Source organism: Lissotriton vulgaris, chromosome 7, assembly GCF_964263255.1.
Source record: "Lissotriton vulgaris chromosome 7, aLisVul1.2, whole genome shotgun sequence".
In the NCBI taxonomy this organism is placed as follows: Eukaryota; Metazoa; Chordata; class Amphibia; order Caudata; family Salamandridae; genus Lissotriton; species Lissotriton vulgaris.
In genome coordinates, this window is record NC_141695.1 from 1,317,555,211 (window position 1) to 1,317,576,586 (window position 21,376).

General features: G+C 40.2%; 1 pseudogene; it reads left to right on the forward strand.

The window, feature by feature from the left end:
• The first annotated feature begins 281 nt into the window (after nucleotides 1-281).
• Nucleotides 282-21,376, forward strand: part of LOC147703587 (thioredoxin-related transmembrane protein 2 pseudogene) — a 64,064-nt pseudogene continuing 42,969 nt past the window's right edge.

Genomic DNA, 21,376 nt, shown 5'->3' on the forward strand with positions numbered 1-21,376 from the left:
CGGTCCAAATCGGCCCCAACAACAGAACACAGACATTAAGCACAATCAGGCTGCTGGCCTGTCTGAACGGTAGCACGATTCCTGATCAAAAATAAATAATTTATTTGAAATCGGCGTGGCACTGCCAGCATGAGAACTCATGCTGGCAGTGCTGCGCTGATTTAAAATAAATTATTTATTTTTGATTAGGCGGCCGCCGCGGCACCGCCCAGCCCTATAAAGTATTACACGCTCCCTGCGTGATGACGTCACCCCCTGCTCCAGTCCAGTAACCCTGAACCATGGCGGTCCTGGCACCCCTGCTCGCCCTGCTGTACTCGATACGGCCCCGCGGCTCACGCAAATGCTCACGCCTGGAAGGCTGAGCAAGAACTGCTAGGGAAGGAGACCGACGTTATAGATGGGGTAAGACATGCCCAAGAGAGAACAAGATATACAAGAAAGGGAGCTAATAAGATAGACCTCGTAGTGAGAGAATGAGATAGACCTGAGAGAGAATACGATAACCAGAGACTGTTGATGCAAAAACTGCATATTTCAGGTAATTAACATATCGTATGTACAACATACTTGAGCTTCAGACAAGCTAGTGTATTATTAAATGTATTACCTGAATAGGACACCTTTTTTAGGGGGCCAGTACATTGTGGTGCACTGCATACATGCCACTGAACCCGATTCAGACGGGAGACTCAGGATTATTTAAACCCAAATTTGCTATATTTTGTCAGTATCCCCTTTGGAATCGCATCTGCTCCAATAGAAGCTCATGGGGGAAGTACATTCTCCGATTATGTTCTTTTTTAACTTCCACTTTCCTCTTCTAAAAGGTTGGTATGGATATTGCATGTAAATTCACCTCCCTTTAGCCCACCATGACTCGGCAAGGATCCGGGTGGGGGTGGTGGGCAGTTTCGGGAAGCATGACTCACTGGGAAATCAGGTTTCGTGACACAGCGAAAATCAGAGCTAATCCGGCCGATGTTTGTTTGTGCAGACTCGCGCTGTAGCGTGACTCAGCAAAAAACGAAATCCGACTTGTGACTGTGCAAAACCAGCCAATGTTTGTGCCTAGCCAGAAAATACAAAACCCATACCGTGACTCGACGAAAAACAAAATCGTGACTTTTGAGTAAGCAGAACCAGCCGACGTTTCAGCGCAAACACAAGAAGAGGCGCCATGCTTCAGCAGATACAGTAATGCGGAATGATGGCTGGCGCGGCCCTACTACCTCTTCTCGGCTCTGCTCTCGCTCGCCTTCCGGCTGGTGCGGAAGGCGCCGCTGCTGTGCCTGGGACTGCCCACCCAGCGCCAGGACGGCAACTCCTGCGACTTTGACTGGAGGGAGGTAGAGATTCTTATGTTCCTCAGCGCCATCGGCATGATGAAGAACCGGCGCTCCATCATCATTGAGCAACACATGGGGAACATCTTCCTGTTCAGTAAAGTTGCCAATGCAATTCTTTTCTTCCGTCTGGACATCCTGATGGGACTGCTCTATCTCACCCTGTGCCTAGTGTTCTTGATGACCTGTACACCCCATCTCTACATGGGACCAGAATATATCAAATATTTCAATGACAAGACCATCGATGAGGAGATTGATAAAGATCGACGGGTGACCTGGCTCGTGGAGTTCTTTGCCAACTGGTCCTCGGAATGTCAGTCCTTCGCGCCTGTATATGTGGACCTCTCCCTAAAGTACAACTGTGCTGGCCTGAAATTCGTAAGCCAGGTTTTATTGAGGTTCTGCGAGGGGTACCAAGCAATGTGCGAGCTGCGCAGTTTTGGATGCACTGCAGTTTTTGTAAAGTGTACTCCGGCGCCCCCAGGTACAGAGCATTGTTGAAATCAAGGCGAGATTGAATTAAGCCTTGTATAACTATCTGTCTGGCCTCAAAGGGAAGAAGTGGAAGGATTCTTTTAACCATCCTCAGGAGGCCAAAACAGGTCGCTGAGACTTTGGTTGCCTGCGTGTCGAAGGTCAATGATTTGTCCATCCCCACCCCAAGGCTTTTGATGTTGTCTCTAGGGGTGGGGGCTGTGCCCATGCTCAGAGGCCATAACAACTCTAAGGTGGAAGGAGTTGGGGCGCCTAGGAGCATAAGCTCCGTTTTATCGTCATTGAGCTTCAGACAGGACTTTGTCATCCAACTCTTGACCTGTTCCAGGCATGTTGTTAAGTTGGACTGCGGTAGTGGGTTGCTCTTTTGCACAAGAGAGACCACTAGCTGGGTGTCGTCCGCATAGGTAATGATGTTAATACCATGCGGACGCACAATCCCAGCCAGCGGTTTCATGTAGGCATTAAAGAGCGTAGGGCTCAGTGATGAGCCCTGAGGCACCCCACATCCCAGTGGCTTGCTAGAAGAGACCGATGTACCTTAAAAAGACCTGGAAGGTTCGATCACTTAAAAAAGACCTGAACCAAACCAGGGCTTCTCCCGATATTCCCATGTCGAGGAGACGGTTTAAGAGTATTTTATGATTAACCGTAGAGTGGCACATCCCGTAATTTAATTTCCCCTGTCTGGACTGCCGCACGCAGGTGAGTGCTTTGCATCGGTGCGCTGGCCAGATCTGATTGATTTATGTGTGGTGGTGGTGCCTGCATTTACATTGCAGGTTGTCTCTGCATTACTAAAGACAGCGTGAAGATGTTTGAATAGGCTAGCGCAAACTCATGTCATCTATACCAACTCATCCGGGCCTGAACTCATCCTCGCGTGACCTATCTAGTCAATTTTCTATCAGGGTGAATGCATTGCTTACCTTTGACTGGGCTCAGCACTGCACTGTCTGGACTGTGGGGCCGGGGGGCAGCGTCACGTCATATGGGAGGAGGCCTAGATATTGATGCCCTGACTGTCTGGTGTGGTGGGCGACAGGCCTAGTGGGCGAGCTTCCTTCCTGCTGGAGGCTGAGGAGGTCTATCCCCAATTCCAGTTGGCAGCTCTGGTCTTTACGCCCCATTTAGGTTTAGCATTTCAAAGTACCCTTTGTTGGGAGTTGCATTCCCTGTCTTTTGTTGTTGCAGGAGCGTCATAGATCCACAGGTGTTCTTTTGTTTGGGAGAGAACAGCAGCACCCATGCCTGCTGACTTTCACACCTGTCCGTGCAGAGATTTTTAGGAGCCTCAACCATTATCATGCAAGTGAGGCGATTTAGCAGAGTTTAGGGGCACAAAGACACCCTGGAAACATATAAAAAAAACAAAAATGCACCTTCTTTGCTTGAGAATAGCCCTTAGGAGGGCCAAGGGTTACCATGGGAGGGCCTGCCCCACTTGGCGATTCCTCTAGATCCCGGCTTATCATACAAAATTACATTTTGTATGGTAAATTGTCCACTGATCGTAGTCACTGAGGAGATGTGACCTAGTTGGAATTCATAAGGTGATCTGACAGATATTGGATGCACAATAAAGATTACGGCCGATTTCTGCTCTACTAAGTCTGGTCTCTATAATTTCCAGGTTGGCCTCAGTGGGTCCTCGGTGGGGTACCAGTAGGGGCTGAGTAATAGTGGCACAAATCTTGGGGTTATAGCTCTGCAGAAATAAACTAAAGACCCTCCTCTTTAGGTAACTCCCCTTCCCCTGGCGTCCCACCAAATGGTGAATCCCAGCTGGGAGGACGCCCCCTTGTCCTGCCTGTATTAACCACCTCACCCGTCCTCTGTACTCCGACCTTCACCCTCACTTTTCTACAGAGCTCCATTGCTTTGTAGGTAGTTCTAAATAAATACCCACAGGCATAGAATTGAAAGAAGGTGGGTGTGTATAAGAGCAAAAGTATGACACAGAAGAAAAAGAATGAAAAAAGACATAAGCAGCAACTTACAGAAGGGAACAGAGGTGACGTTTGTCAATGTGACTGTAAGAGAGGGAAAATCAAGTACAACAAGGCAGGAAAAAAGGAAAAATCATGGCATGAAGAAACGACAGAAAAATTAATATAATTTGCATGTTCTGGTTTAAAAAGAGATACTTTATGAGGTTAATGTATCCACTGTGGAGATCTCAGTTAAAGAAAGTGCAGATCACCGAGTTCCATTGTTAGAAGTCTGTGTGGTACCTGCAGCTCACTTGTTTCAGGCCGAGTCAGTGGGATACCTTGCTTGGTGACCATACCTACTGTCGAGCCCCATGTGTAACCTGTCAAGCTTTCTTATCTAAGCAGGGAGGCTCCAGAGGTAAAGGTAAATGTCCTTGCTGCAGAGAAAGTTCTGTGAGTTACTCAAACATCTGAATGTAACTAGAATGTGACAGATTCCAATCCTACAGAGAGAGATCAGCAGGTTAATGCACTCACTGCAAATATAGATAAGAGGTTCCAATCCTACTGAGAAAGTTCAGTGGGTTTTAGCATATATAGTTATTGATATTTTTGTGTAACTCTGAGGTTAGATTTTTCACCTCTAGTGTGATAACTCGATGGCTTATTGCGCCTACTCCAGGGTTATGTCTGAGCCTGCAGGTAAGTGGTTCCAATGTAGTGAGACGTCCTGGGACTGTTCACACGTTGCCCACTTACCTTACATAAAGTTGTACTGTGGTTGATCAGTGTGGTGCAATAAACTCTATGGATGGATTGGGCCCTTCTGTGTGTATATTTATTGCTGCACTACAGGGCAGCTGATCGCTGAGCTCACGTGCATGCAGTGCACATGACAGCTTCCTAGGGGCAACATTACCCTGAAAGCAGCCAGTACAGACGGCAGTCTACCTGCACAACAGGAGCCCGGTAGGAGGGAACAGGCCACTGTCCCACAGGTGGCACTCCAGGCAATGGTCTAGATTGGTCTTAATGTACTTCTGGTCCTGTCTATTAAGCTGGGGACCTGTATAGAATAATTTAGGTATTTATAATACCTAAAACAATTACAAACGTACAATAAAATGATAGACATACCCAGGTCGTAGTCAAACAGAATTTCGAAATAACTTAGGACTACATTTAATTCTTGGTGGTAAGGATATTCCCTTGCAATAGCAACAGAGTATCCTTACCACCAAGAATGCGGTTTGCTGGGCAAATGTATATGCGGATGGACCTATAGGACTAATAATGGCAGAGACTACTCTGTCTCCTACATGATGAATCCCCTCCATTGGCCTTGTGGAGTAAGGGCCGTCGGAGACTGAGCTGTCATTCCACCCACCTAATTTAGATGAGCTGAATTAAAGGTCAGTTTTCACTGGCCGCAACCTGCAGGAAACCCTGGCTTTAAGGGGCAGTGAAACTAAATTGTATTTTCCAGTTTGGGGATTTTCATTTTGAAAATAAAAAAAGAAAATTGTTTGGTACAGAGCTGTGTCTTGCTGAAGGAACCCTGCGCCAAACAGGAAAATGCATTGACAGGAACTGCTATAATGGCGGTTCTCACCAAAGCTTTTTACATTACCTTGGCTTGGTAGTCATTTATAAGTTTGGCAGGCAGAGTAGTCTCGGCCTGGCAGGCGTAAAGTCCTAAATCAGACCAACGGAAATTACTCCATCCGCAAACATTGAAATATGGACCTTAGCCACTGAGTTAGGAGTGATTCACAGGCTATTCTAAAAGAAAGTGACCAAAGTAACATTTCATAATAAATAAATAAATAAATGAATAACTACCCAAATTAAATTATTTGCCAAATAAGATACTACTAAGAGGGCTCAAAAGGGCAATTTTTTGCAAGCATGTTTCATCTGCATCAACTCGTTTTTTCCATTGTTCCATCACGCTAAGGTAATCAAATTTCAGGAATAGTTTAATCACTTCTTTACAGTTTCTTATTCCACTTTCTAACCAGAAAATGTACCCTTAAGGTTTTAAGTCTATTTAAAGAAACTGGCAAAGCATAACATATGTATCAATGTTTACTCTATAAACCCACGGGAGCTATAAGATGTATAACTCTCTTAATGGGAGGGATATAAAATGCCAGCAAATGAGCTTTTGTCTAAATCTTGAAGGTAGGGCTTATCTCAAATAATGCTGGGGGACGTGTGATTTCATGATCTATAACATTATTTAGTTTAGAATAGACCTCAAAGTTCTTATTAGAGCTAACTTCAGAGAAATAATATTTTTGATCAGGGTTTTAAAAATCACACATGCTTATCCTGCATCCCATAGATCAGTTAGTACTGTCTGCAGATGATCACACCATGATTTCTATATTGCACCCAAACCATCCACAGTGGAGTTTGGGTCTGCAGACTTCCTCCTGTCACAGGCTTGGAAGACTGAGCTTCCAAGGAAAGATCTCTGAAGATTGAACTTCAGTATAATGTGAGCTCAGTTGACTGAATTAGGCCTCGCAAAGAGTACCCTAAAACGTCTACACTGGGCTCTGTTTGACAATCTGCACAATTTTCGCAGAATGCCACTGCCCCATAGGTAAAAGTGTGTAAGAATTGTGAGCAAACAATATCACAAAGTAGTTAAACACTTGGGGTGCCTGGGGACGTGTAAAGCCAATTTAACCCATATGTTACATTTGCCAATATATTCTTACTCTCTGCTCTGCCCTCAGCTAATAACACCTCCTAGCTTTCCTCTAATCCATGTATATGATTACAGACTCACGAATGCGTTTAGAAGGATCAATTTTGCTTCAATTTGTGAAAATAAGGCCTGGGATTTGTCTACAAATATTTCAATCCGGTTAACTCATTATAGGAACACGTCTTTCTAGCTTCTGTATCATGCGAATCCATTCACGTCCAAGAATACATTTATGGTTCCATCTGGCTTTGAGGATAATGATTGATGCAGTGCTGCGGGGCAGAATGGCAGTTCTGTTCCTGTCCGCCTACACTTCCCAAAGACTTGTAATTTGTGCCTTTTGATTCATTCCAGAAATGTTGGCTTGCCATGTGGGCAGTGTTGTACAGAATGGCTAACTTATTTTCCCTGTATTTCCCTGAGCCTGGTAGAAGGGCAGGCCCTTCCTGGTGGGCTGAAATACCCCGCTGCAGTGGTATACAATCAGAACACAGGGATAAGTCATCTAACCAGCCCAAGGGGACTTTGGGTTATGGGTGATGTCTTTTATGATGGGTACAAATGTTATAATCTCCATGCCTGTCCAATGCCTTCTGGCTGGGCCAAGGTGGGATTGGCTACATGGCTTAAGGTCAACATTGGTTGTAATATTGTGCCGTTATATCCGGGGGAGGCAGGGGAAATGCAGGCTTTTGATTCAAAGTGGGGCCTCAACTTAGGTCTGGTTCTCGTCAGTGCTTAATTTGTAAAATATTAAGTTCCAGGGCTCTGACCAGGAAGCCACTGCAGCTTGCACCACCCATCGCCCTTGTCATCGCTGTCAAAACAACTACTAACCATCTCTCTCGCGCTTAAATGCAAAAGTTCAGATTATTCCTGGTACCCAAAGCTAAAGGAATGGTTGGGGAGGCAGGTATTATCAATTTTAATGTATATTGTATTCCTAAACTACTGTTGTTCTGCTCATCTCTAAATTAGATGAGCAGCGCCACCATGTGTTCTAAGTATGGTGCAGACAATAAGGTGCTGGTGCCGAGCGCCGGAAACCAATTAAGTGTTGGTGCTTAGCACCAGAAAGCCCCGTCTCAAATTAAGCACGGGTTCTAGTACATTTTTATAATACAATTTTTCATTTAGATATCTTTTCCCAGCTGTTGTATTTTGTGGATATATTGACAAATAGGAGTTCAAGTTCATGTTTGGGTTTGCCATTCAATATGATTTTGGCTGCCCATTTCAATGCAAAATTGGGGGCTGCGCCGAATCGGTCTGCATCAACTATTTCACCATACTTATTTGATGCCAGATTGGAGATAGATTTGGATTTTAGGGGGATCTTTTACACATTTTTTTGGGAGTACATGATTTGGAGAGTATAGGGGCTGTTCTCACTTTTACTTTGTTCTCTCTGATTCACTACTTGTGTCTATTTTTTATGCTCTCTGAAAGAATATCTTTGGGTACATATGACTGGGTGGGTAACCTGATGTTCTTTAAGGTCATCATCTACTATTTACTGTGCTTTGAAAGTTGCTACAATTTGAATATGTAATGAAAAATGTGCTGTAAAATTCACCATTTTGGTCTGTCGTTTTGCAAAATTTTCTTGGGGGGGATAACCCCCCCAACCCCCCCTAGTACCAGTCCGGCTGGCTCGCTGCGCTCGCTCGCTACGCGCCGGACGGGGGCTGGTCTGGCTAAATTTGCCAGGGCTTCTTTCAGTTCCCAGTCCGGCCCTGGTAGGTACCGATGCAGAGTCTAAAATTCAAGAGGAAGACTCTATTCCCCTCATCTGTAAAATGTACACCATCTCTCCTATAAATGCCTTGCATGTTGTAACGCAAGTTGTTGTGGTATATGGAACCCATACCATAGTCTCTGAGGAAAGAAGAAACAGATTTATTCACACGTTTCCTTGCTTTTTCAATCTGTGGACAAAATTGGTTGGACCAGTTCCATTTTTGCCTTTGGCATATATTAGAAAATACCAAGGCAGTTTTGGGAAAAAGTGACATCAATTGCCCAAAGATGTCCTTTAAAAGCATTTCCAGACCTACCCCAGTCAAAGCGCCCAGGTCATTGCCACCACAGTGCACAATTATGAGGTCAGGGTGTGGTAGATGCATAAAGGATTTTACCAATGGTATCAATTGGTGACTTCTCAATCCTCTCTGTCCAATCCACATAATATCCACATTTGGTAAATTAAGGTTGTGAATACCTCTGGTAGCTGCATATTTTTCACTCCAGTGAACATAGCTATGACCCACAATCCAGACTTTTGGCATCTTCAAGGTAGATGTAGTTGTATTCAGATGAGTTGTGGAAATGAAATGGCAGTTTGAAAGTAGGAGTTATGAAAAAAAAGTGGTTAAGATTCAGTGCACTTGAAAAAGCAGAAATGATTGGTGATTTCTTAAAATTCTCCACTGTAAATTAGGGTGCATGCTTTTATTTTTAGAAAGAAGCAATTCTAATGGTTGCGAAAAAGTCATTGAAAGAAACATTGCACATGATTAGCTACTACATTGAGAGGTCAAACACCCTTGCTGGATTCTTTTGCAATTCTTTTGTGTGCTGAGTTAGGTGGAGTTACCATGGTAACAGGGTGATTGAGCACTGGGGGGATGGGTGAATATTATGTGAGTTTGAAAGTGTTGAAATGTAGAACCAATTAAAATGTTACTTTGGTTTTGAAATAGTGTGGGAAGAATTTTAATTGGTTAAGTCCAGTGATATGTGTGAAGAATTACAGGGAATCAGGGCCATTTCTGATTGAAGTGTTTGAGGTGCATTTCAGAGATTCTGCTTAAGAAAATCTGGAGTGTGTGACTGACACTGTTCTAAATCTTCTAAAGCATTTTTAAAGGTGAGTAATGATTCATTTAATAAAGATAGACTGCTGTATGCACTATGGGGAAGATTAAGAAGCATATTGTGCTTCTTTATTCTTGCATTGTGTGTCATGTTTTTTTTAATGCTGTTAAAAAATTGTAATGGTGCATATTGGAAATATATTTTGGAAATGAGTTAGGTTTCTACCTTGTTTTGTAGTGGTCATTTAAATGGGCTGTGCTCTGTGTCAAAAACGATTTACTATGGAAAATGTTTTCTGGTGAAATGTCTGGCTTTTAAATTTCGGTCAAGGATCACACTGAGTGTCTGTGTGAAATAAGGAATTATATTCTCACATTTTTCAATAATGTCACCTGTGTCTGCTGACAGTTTGCATCACTAAGGTTAAAGGGTACTCTGTGCCTGTGTCTCATGTCACTTTTCACCTGCCCAATCTCTCTCTTTCTGTGTGTCATTTCTCTCTTTGCCTGTTTCTCATGTCAATCTGGTAAATGTTTTCTGGTAAAATGTCTGGCTTTTAAATTTTGGTCAAGGATCACACTGAGTGTCTGTGTGAAATAAGGAATTGCATTTTCACATTTGTCAATAACGTCACCTGTGTCTGCTGACAGTTTGCATCGCTAAGGTGAAAGGGTACTCTGTGTCTGTGTCTCATGTTACTTTGCACCTGCCCAATCTCTCTCTTTCTATGTGTCATTTCTCTCTTTGTGTGTGTCTCATGTCACTCTGGTAAATGTTTTCTGGTAAAATGTCTGGCTTTTACATTTTGGTCAAGGATCACACTGAGTGTATATGTGAAATAAGGAATTACATTTTCACATTTGTCAATAATGTCACCTGTGTCTGCTGACAGTTTGCATCGCTAAGGTTAAAGGGTACTCTGTGCCTGTGTCTCATGTCACTTTGTACCTGCCCAATCTCTCTCTTTCTGTGTGTCATTTCTCTCTTTGCCTGTGTCTCATGTAACTCTGTGCCTGTGTCGACAAAAAATATATAAACATGATTTATGGTCCAAGAAAAGACAAATAGAAGATTCATCTAAAACACAATCTTCAGTGAAAAAAAAGAATGCTCCTGGTAAGCAAACAAGGAACTTTTTAAGGAAGTTAATGAAATGTAAAAAAAAAAAAGATGTTCTTTCAAAGAAAAAACAAACATCTCTAAATAAAGAAAAAAAGCAGAGTGCCCCAAAAAATGTTAGAGCTGTAGAAGGAGATGATATTCTCTATAGCAATAGACGGAGAAATCAATTTATTGACATTCGTAGACAAATGTTTTATAACAGAATTGTTTTAAATTTATTAAAAAATGTAAAGATGTATCAAAAGAAGAGTGCCTTTTACAAGAAAAAGAAAGCATAGTGAAGATTGTGGATCAGGCATTTAAAGTGAAAAATAAATTATATGGTTTAGTAATCAATAGAATTTGTACACTAGATAAGGTAATCAGTGTTTTCAAATCAAAATGTAAGTGGAAAAGAGTAATTAATTGGACTAATTTTTGCGATGTTTTTTCTGGATAATGGAAGCATAGTTCAAGTTGTGAGCCATTTTTTAATGAAGAAAGTTACTTTTAGGATAATGATTTGGTGCATGCAGTTGACACCAGTGGTCGAGCATATGAGGTAAAGGACGGTTGTCTGGTTGAAAAAGAAAAAATTGTGCCTAGAAATACAGAAGAGGTGTTAGATGATGAAGTTTTAGGGAGATGTCCTAAGGCTCCAGTGTATACTTGGAATTGTAGTAGTATTTGTAGTGTGCGACAGGATTCAATTGATTTGTTTCTCAGTTTCTTATGGACATATACTAAGAAAAGTCTAAAACAAAAAATGAAGATTTTGCAAAAGTTAGATCCTTGTAGAGTGAGAGAAAAAATAGGTTTGCATTGGCATTCACTGGCTTGTCTTTCAAGAAATGTATGTCAGAGTGTTTTCACCATTTTAGGATGTTAGCAGTGCATCATAATAAAGTGAGGAAATTAGTGAGAAGGTTGTATTTTTCAAAAAGTCCAGCACTTAAGCTAAAACAGTTAAACAGTGCTCTTTTGCATGAAACTGAATTAGATGTGAAGAACATTTGTGAAGAAATTGAGTTTTGTTACTTTGGTGAAAAAGAGGACAGTGCAGAAACTGATACAATAATAGAAGGTAATGTGGTAGAGAATGTAGAGATTTCAAGTACAGAAAAATTTGAACATGAAATTACAAAGTTTAAGGTCAATTCAAGTGAAAGGCCTAATTTTACTTGTGTGTGTTGTCGACGAACTCATTATAACAATCAGACTAGATTAGTTGATTTATATGTAAAAACCGAAATGGAAAATAATGATGAGTGGAAGGATTTTGCAACTTATTTGTTGGTAGAAAATTGTTTGGATTTTGGTTCTGATCAACATATTTGTAAATATTGTTATAATAAATTAAATGAAAACAGAATGCCTGCTAGAGCAGTTCATAATAATCTGGAGTTGGTGGACATTCCTTCTGAATTGATGGATTTAAATACCTATGAGTCTATTCTGATTCAATGTGTGCATCTTTTTCAGGCTATTGTTCGCATGGAGCCTAAGACAGGGAAATTGCCTCCTTCAGATTTACAGAGAGGATTAAAGGGAAGAGTTGTTTATTTGCCTCTCGATTTTAAGAAAAATATTGATACAATTGGTGTAGAAAAAGTAGAAGAGGAACCTCTGGTTATTCTAGTTAATGGTGTTCCAACAAAGAGTAAAAAAATCTGGCAAGAATTAGTGGATGTTAGGAAAGTCAAAAAGGCAACGTTGTATTTGGTAAAAAATAATCACTACTACAAAAATGATATGTTGGAGAAGAGGAAACAACTGTAGAAGAGGACAGTGATTTCTCATCTGGGCAAATTGAAAAAGTTGATGTCTCTAGAAGTGAAGAAATTTATGAACATTATAGTGTTCATCCATTGCATTCCAAAGAAGTAATGGGGAATGCTATTGTCTTGTTTCAAATGAAAGAAGCAAAAGGAAGTCCCATTAGTGTATGGGAAGAAAGTTTGGAAGCTCGTTGTTTTCCACAGTTATTTCCAACAGGTCAATGTGGACGATATGACGACCGTCCTGTTCAAATTCCTGCATCTGAATACCGGACTTTAGGATTATATGCAGAAGATCCAAGGTTTCGTCAATGCATTCCATATTTGTCCATCTATATTTTGAGAGTGACTTGTCAGGACTTTCTTATGCAGTGAACCATATACTGAAAAGTGGAGTACATCTACAAAATGTTTTGGCAAGGGACTTTATGGATAAAGTCAAACTGCAAGACAGTGTTTTGGAATCCCAGCTAATTAATCTCATGGCATTTCAGCGTGGTACTAATGAGTATTGGTACTATCGTCATGGGGAATTGAAATGTATGCTAAGAAACTTAGGAACTCCTACATGGTTCCTCACTCTTAGCTGTGCTGAGTATACTTCAATTTCTACGAGAGGCAAATAAAAACATTGAAAATATTGAATACAAGACACCTGGAGAACTGTGCCCTTTGGATCCAGTTAATGTATGCAGGTATTTCAATCATAGGTTTGAAGCTATTATGTCTTTTATTACAAACAAAAAAAATCCTCCGCTTGGAGAGGTTTTGGATTTCTTTTGGAGAAAGGAGTATCAAGCAAGAAGTACTCCTCACATACATATGCTGCTATGGATTAAAGATGCACCCAAATTTGGAACAGATTCAGATGAGAAAGTGATGAGTTTCATTGAACAGTATTCTACATGTGCTGTTCCGAAAAGTACAGAAGAAAACAATTTAAGACATCAAGTTTTACGCTTTCAAACCAATCGTTGTGGAAAATACTGTCGTCGAAAATACAAATTCAAGGACAAGTTCTACACAAAATGTCGTTTTGCATTTCCACGTCCAGTAACATCGAAAGGAAGAGTGAACAATTTTATGTCTTCTCTGCGACATACTGTGACAAGAAAATCACCGAAAAATACATACAACCTAAGAAGAAATGAAGAGTCAAAATACATAAATGACTACAACCCAGTCATTTTGTCCATGTGGAATGCTAACATGGATATTCAATATGAATTTGAATTTGAATTTGAATTTAAAACATTTGTAGAGCGCAGCGTTACCCGTACGGTTTCTTGGCGCTATAGTGGTGGGTCCAGCAACTGAGGACGGAGTGAACCTGGCGCAGAGCAAGGAGGGACAAGTTACAAGGTGAAGGCCTGTTTAAACAAGAACGTTTTTAGGTCTTTGCGGAAGGGGGAATATTGTGTGGCAGAACGTAGGTGGTCGGGGAGGGAGTTCCAGAAGGTGGGAGCCAAGGTTGAGAAATTGGCTCCACCCCACTTTTTACGTTTGAAACGTGGGATTTACAGGAGGGATTTAGAAGAAGAACGAAGCTCTCTGATCGGGACATAATCGTTGATCAGAGAGGAAATGAAAGCGGGGGCAGTGCCCTGGCGGGCCTGAAAAACCATACAGCCGGTTTTAAAAAGGGAGCGTTCCTTGACAGGAAGCCAGTGGAGCTCCTTGAGGAGGGGTGTGGAGTGGTGAAAGCGGGGGAGACCATACACCAACCGGGCCGCTTGGTTCTAGACCATCTGGAGCTTCCGCAGGCTGTATGCAGGGATGCCGTTGTACAGGGCATTGGCATAATCCAGCTGCGAAATCACCAGCGCGGACATGATCAGCTTAAGTGCCTGGGGGAAAAGAAACGGGAGACAGTGCGGATGGTTCGAAGAGTGAGGAAACAGGAAGAGACCACAGAGCTGATTTGTGAGTGTAAAGTAAGTTGGTTGTTCATTTTGACACCCAGGGTTTTAACTGTGGAGGAAGGAGTGGGGGAGGGACCAAAAGAGGAGGGCCAGAAGAGAGAGTTCCAAGGACTTTTGCTGACAACTCTATTACTGTGGCTCGATATGTGACGTCTTACATCACAAAATCAGAAAAGACGGAACTGAAGGAAATGTGGGAGGAAATTTCACATGAAAAGAGTCTAAGTAAGAAATTATACAGTTACAGTCTGAAGATGTTGTCGCATCAAGAAATTGGAGCATATGAATGTTCTGATTGGTTATCATCAGCAAGTCTATATGCCAAATCTAGAACAATCATTTGTGTGAGTCTAGGTCTTGCTGCAACACAAAACCGAGTTTTGAAATCTGTACAAGAAATAGAGTATTTGGCGGAGAAAGAACCAAACAGTACAGATATTTTGAAGACAAACATGTTGAATACATACTATCCAAATAGAAGTAGCCATCTTGAGAACGTTTGTCTCTATGAAGTTCTGCAAACCTATACTTTTAAGAGGAACATCACAGAAGATATCAATAAAGGTGTATATGCTGTAATTGGATGTGAAGGCTGTCTGGTGAAACAAAGAAAAGGCCATTTGATTAATCATCGAAAATTGAGTTGTGAATCTCCAGACAAAAGGGAATTTTACTATTTAGCTCTTTTGCAACTCTTTAAGCCATGGCGTACAGAAAAGGAACTACTTGGAGATTTTCTTAGTTATGAAGATTCGTTCAATGCAACCAAGGATATCATAGAATGTCCTGTTTTTTCAAATAATCTGCAAATGTTGAACGAGGAAATACAGCAAGAAGCTACAATTGCAGCAGAGATTGCTAGAGACAGTTCTCAAGACAGTCAGAGTTCTGCTTCATTGAGTCAGCATCCACTAGGAGGACCAATTATCCAAAATGAAGCTGCCACTGCCATGGATGAAGTGGAAAGAGCCATGGAACAAGCTCAGGAGGATGAAGTTAACTTAGAAGATTTGGAAAAAGAACTGAACGTTGAGCAGAAACAAATATATGACGAAGTCACAGAACAGATTGAGCATGGTTTATGTCATGAGAAAAAAGAGTGCTCATGTACGTCATTTTTGCCTGTCCGACTGTACGTGAGTGGAGAGTTAAGAACTGGAAAACGTTTTCTGATTAAAGCAATTGCAACTTATCTGCAGAAAAGAACGGAGTCATCGCTGTCTTGTGTTGTTACTGCTCCAACTGGGTTGGCAGCATATAACATTAAAGGGATTACTTTACATCGTTTATTGATGCTGCCAGTAGAGCATGATAATAAATTACAATACTACAAGCTATCTGGAGAAGCTTGTTGTGAAGTTTCCAGAGTTCTGAAGAAAATGAAACTTCTTCTCATTGATGAGGTAAGCATGGTATCAAATGTAATGCTTGCTTTTGTGCATTTAAGAATGCAAGAAATTCTTAAAACAGAGTATGATGTGTTATTTGGAGGCAAACACATCATTGTTTTTGGAGATCTATTGCAGCTAACTCCAGTGAAAGGACAACCAGTGTTTAAAATGCTTACACATGAAGATACAAGGAAGTGCCTAGGAAGCATTGGAAATGTTAACATATGGTTAAATTTCAAATATGCAGAACTGCTTCAAAATATGCAACAGGCAAAGGATGAAGAATATAAAAATATTCTACAAGATGTAAGAATTGGAAACGTAAGTGAGCATGGCAAAGAAGCTTTACATGCACGATTAATTTCAAATTTGTTTCCAAACGAAAACATTCTCCCAGAGAATATTTTTAAGAAAATTCCTGAAAACAAATCTGTCATATGTTTGATGCCAACTCTGCAAGAATGTTCAATCTTCAACAATAAAATGTTAAAGTTAGAAAATCAAGAGATTGTGAAACTGGAAGCTATTGATAAAATAGAGCATGAAGGAGCAACTATTATTTTGTCAGAAAAGTTGAAATCAAAATTGGATTCTTTAGAGAAGACAATATCTAAAACTGCTGGTTTGGAAAAGACTCTGTATGCATCTTTAAATTGTCGTATAATTTTACGACGTAATTTACATGTGGAAAGAGGTTTAGTAAATGGAGCAATGGGTCATGTTGTTGATTTTGTGAATTACCGAAATAGAGATGGAATTGAATTTATAAAAATTAAATTTGATAGTATTGAATAAGTACACCAAATCAGTCGTTGTTCTGCTCGATTTTTGCTTGTGAAAGGTTTATATGTCCGCCGAAAACAGTTTCCTGTTTCTTTGGCATATGCAGTGACTATTCATAAATCTCAAGGTTTAAGTGTAGATAGTTCTTTGGTGAATATTGGAAGTTCTGTGTTCAAGGAGGGTATGGCATATGTTGCTTTATCTCGAGTCAGAACTTTATCTGGATTGTATTTGATTGATTTTGATGAGACAAAGATTAGTGCAGATCTAAATTGTGTAAAAGAATATAATAGGTTAAGAAGAGAGTATGCTCCAAATTTACCTCAATATCCTCTATTTTCCTCTAACGTTTTTAGGTCTTTGCGGAAGGGGGAATATTGTGTGGCAGAACGTAGGTGGTCGGGGAGGGAGTTCCAGAAGGTGGGAGCCAAGGTTGAGAAATTGGCTCCACCCCACTTTTTACGTTTGAAACGTGGGATTTACAGGAGGGATTTAGAAGAAGAACGAAGCTCTCTGATCGGGACATAATCGTTGATCAGAGAGGAAATGAAAGCGGGGGCAGTGCCCTGGCGGGCCTGAAAAACCATACAGCCGGTTTTAAAAAGGGAGCGTTCCTTGACAGGAAGCCAGTGGAGCTCCTTGAGGAGGGGTGTGGAGTGGTGAAAGCGGGGGAGACCATACACCAACCGGGCCGCTTGGTTCTAGACCATCTGGAGCTTCCGCAGGCTGTATGCAGGGATGCCGTTGTACAGGGCATTGGCATAATCCAGCTGCGAAATCACCAGCGCGGACATGATCAGCTTAAGTGCCTGGGGGAAAAGAAACGGGAGACAGTGCGGATGGTTCGAAGAGTGAGGAAACAGGAAGAGACCACAGAGCTGATTTGTGAGTGTAAAGTAAGTTGGTTGTTCATTTTGACACCCAGGGTTTTAACTGTGGAGGAAGGAGTGGGGGAGGGACCAAAAGAGGAGGGCCAGAAGAGAGAGTTCCAAGGACTTTTGCTGACAACTCTATTACTGTGGCTCGATATGTGACGTCTTACATCACAAAATCAGAAAAGACGGAACTGAAGGAAATGTGGGAGGAAATTTCACATGAAAAGAGTCTAAGTAAGAAATTATACAGTTACAGTCTGAAGATGTTGTCGCATCAAGAAATTGGAGCATATGAATGTTCTGATTGGTTATCATCAGCAAGTCTATATGCCGAATCTAGAACAATCATTTGTGTGAGTCTAGGTCTTGCTGCAACACAAAACCGAGTTTTGAAATCTGTACAAGAAATAGAGTATTTGGCGGAGAAAGAACCAAACAGTACAGATATTTTGAAGACAAACATGTTGAATACATACTATCCAAATAGAAGTAGCCATCTTGAGAACGTTTGTCTCTATGAAGTTCTGCAAACCTATACTTTTAAGAGGAACATCACAGAAGATATCAATAAAGGTGTATATGCTGTAATTGGATGTGAAGGCTGTCTGGTGAAACAAAGAAAAGGCCATTTGATTAATCATCGAAAATTGAGTTGTGAATCTCCAGACAAAAGGGAATTTTACTATTTAGCTCTTTTGCAACTCTTTAAGCCATGGCGTACAGAAAAGGAACTACTTGGAGATTTTCTTAGTTATGAAGATTCGTTCAATGCAACCAAGGATATCATAGAATGTCCTGTTTTTTCAAATTATCTGCAAATGTTGAACGAGGAAATACAGCAAGAAGCTACAATTGCAGCAGAGATTGCTAGAGACAGTTCTCAAGACAGTCAGAGTTCTGCTTCATTGAGTCAGCATCCACTAGGAGGACCAATTATCCAAAATGAAGCTGCCACTGCCATGGATGAAGTGGAAAGAGCCATGGAACAAGCTCAGGAGGATGAAGTTAACTTAGAAGATTTGGAAAAAGAACTGAACGTTGAGCAGAAACAAATATATGACGAAGTCACAGAACAGATTGAGCATGGTTTATGTCATGAGAAAAAAGAGTGCTCATGTACGTCATTTTTGCCTGTCCGACTGTACGTGAGTGGAGAGTTAAGAACTGGAAAACGTTTTCTGATTAAAGCAATTGCAACTTATCTGCAGAAAAGAACGGAGTCATCGCTGTCTTGTGTTGTTACTGCTCCAACTGGGTTGGCAGCATATAACATTAAAGGGATTACTTTACATCGTTTATTGATGCTGCCAGTAGAGCATGATAATAAATTACAATACTACAAGCTATCTGGAGAAGCTTGTTGTGAAGTTTCCAGAGTTCTGAAGAAAATGAAACTTCTTCTCATTGATGAGGTAAGCATGGTATCAAATGTAATGCTTGCTTTTGTGCATTTAAGAATGCAAGAAATTCTTAAAACAGAGTATGATGTGTTATTTGGAGGCAAACACATCATTGTTTTTGGAGATCTATTGCAGCTAACTCCAGTGAAAGGACAACCAGTGTTTAAAATGCTTACACATGAAGATACAAGGAAGTGCCTAGGAAGCATTGGAAATGTTAACATATGGTTAAATTTCAAATATGCAGAACTGCTTCAAAATATGCAACAGGCAAAGGATGAAGAATATAAAAATATTCTACAAGATGTAAGAATTGGAAACGTAAGTGAGCATGGCAAAGAAGCTTTACATGCACGATTAATTTCAAATTTGTTTCCAAACGAAAACATTCTCCCAGAGAATATTTTTAAGAAAATTCCTGAAAACAAATCTGTCATATGTTTGATGCCAACTCTGCAAGAATGTTCAATCTTCAACAATAAAATGTTAAAGTTAGAAAATCAAGAGATTGTGAAACTGGAAGCTATTGATAAAATAGAGCATGAAGGAGCAACTATTATTTTGTCAGAAAAGTTGAAATCAAAATTGGATTCTTTAGAGAAGACAATATCTAAAACTGCTGGTTTGGAAAAGACTCTGTATGCATCTTTAAATTGTCGTATAATTTTACGACGTAATTTACATGTGGAAAGAGGTTTAGTAAATGGAGCAATGGGTCATGTTGTTGATTTTGTGAATTACCGAAATAGAGATGGAATTGAATTTATAAAAATTAAATTTGATAGTATTGAATAAGTACACCAAATCAGTCGTTGTTCTGCTCGATTTTTGCTTGTGAAAGGTTTATATGTCCGCCGAAAACAGTTTCCTGTTTCTTTGGCATATGCAGTGACTATTCATAAATCTCAAGGTTTAAGTGTAGATAGTTCTTTGGTGAATATTGGAAGTTCTGTGTTCAAGGAGGGTATGGCATATGTTGCTTTATCTCGAGTCAGAACTTTATCTGGATTGTATTTGATTGATTTTGATGAGACAAAGATTAGTGCAGATCTAAATTGTGTAAAAGAATATAATAGGTTAAGAAGAGAGTATGCTCCAAATTTACCTCAATATCCTCTATTTGAAAAGCGTGTAGTAGGCCGAAAAAGAAGAAATGAGAAAAATTGTAGTGAAGTTGTAGCAAAAAAAAAAAAGTAGATGAACCAATAATTGTAAGCAGAAAGGAAAAGGATTCAGTTAAAGATGTTGTTGGATTTCAGTTTGAAAACAGTTCTGGTGTCAACTGCTATGCTAATGTAGTGGTTAATGTTCTTTTTTTTCTCCAAACTGTACCAGAACAGATTATTGAAAATCGGGATCAAAGATTTTGTTGTTTGTTGAATTCTGTGTTTCAGAAATGTAGCAGTGATAGAACAAAAATACAAACACCTAGATTCATCAAAGTCCCGTTTTGCAAGTCTGTAATAGCGATTATTAAGGAATCGCTATTACAGACTCGCAAAAAGGGATTCATGTACAAATCGCAATTATTTTTGCGATTCCTACAGCTTCCTTATTTGCGATTAGCTAATTGCTAATCGCAATTAAGAAATAACTCCCCAGTCATTCCTATGGGTCTAAAGGCCCATAGGAATGAATGGGATGACATATCAAGGTGCGAATCGCTATTAGCGATTCACATTTTGAGTTTGCAATTTCAAGGGTGCAGGGGTGTCCAAAGGACACCCTGTTGCACCCCTGAAATGACATTGGATGCTGGTGTTACGCACACACATGTCCCAATGACATGTGTGTGTGTAACATACAACTTAGAAAAATGCACTTAAGTGCATTTTTCTAAGTTTCCGCTATTTACCACAAGGTTTGAATTCGTGGTAAATAGCGGGCCGAAATTGCGAATTCGCAATTTTTAAATGTTTCATGAATTGCATTTAAGGAATCTTAAATAGAGATTCCTTAAATGCAATTCCTCTCAAATTTGCGATTTCTATAATAGCGATTTTTGCATTTGGGATGATGAATCCCAAATGCAAAAATTGCGCTCGCAAAGGGCCAGATTCTCAGAATCTGGCCCTTTGCGAGCTGATTTTCGTTTCATGAATCTGGCCGAAAGTGTTTCTGAAATTCGAAATGTTTTAGACATTTGTTCTGGTCTTAATCAATTTTCACAGAACATTCAGCAGGGTTGTCAGGAATTTCTAATGTATATGCTTGTTGTATTGCAAGATGAAGGTGTAGATGTAGAAAATCTTTTTGGCCATTCTTATAAATGGCAGCATAACTGCAAAAATTGTTCCTTTTCAAGTACTACTACAATAGACACTGAAAGATTTATATATTTGACTCTACCAGACTGCAAATCAGTGTCTTTTAATAATCTAGTTAGAGAAGCAAATCAAAACTTGGTCTGTACTCAATGTAAATCTGCAATGCTATAAACATTATTTTGTAAAAAGATATGGACAGTATGTATTTTTAATGTTCCAACGATGTAGACCTGATGGAACTAAATTGACAACTTGAATTAAAAATGTTGTGGCTTCTCAATTATCAATTTCAGGAAGAACCTTTGCAACTGCAGCAATTATTTACCATGATGGTCCTTCGACAACATCAGGACATTACACAGCTTATTTAAAATGTCAAAAAGGCTGGAATAATTGTAATGATACTCAATTGACTTTCAAACAATGTTTGCCTTCTGACTTACAAAATTCTTACCTAGTATTCTTACAACCGAAATTTTAGGAAAGGTAATTGGCCTATGAAGATCGGAGCAGTTTATAAAACTTAGTTTGCTGTTCAAAATTAC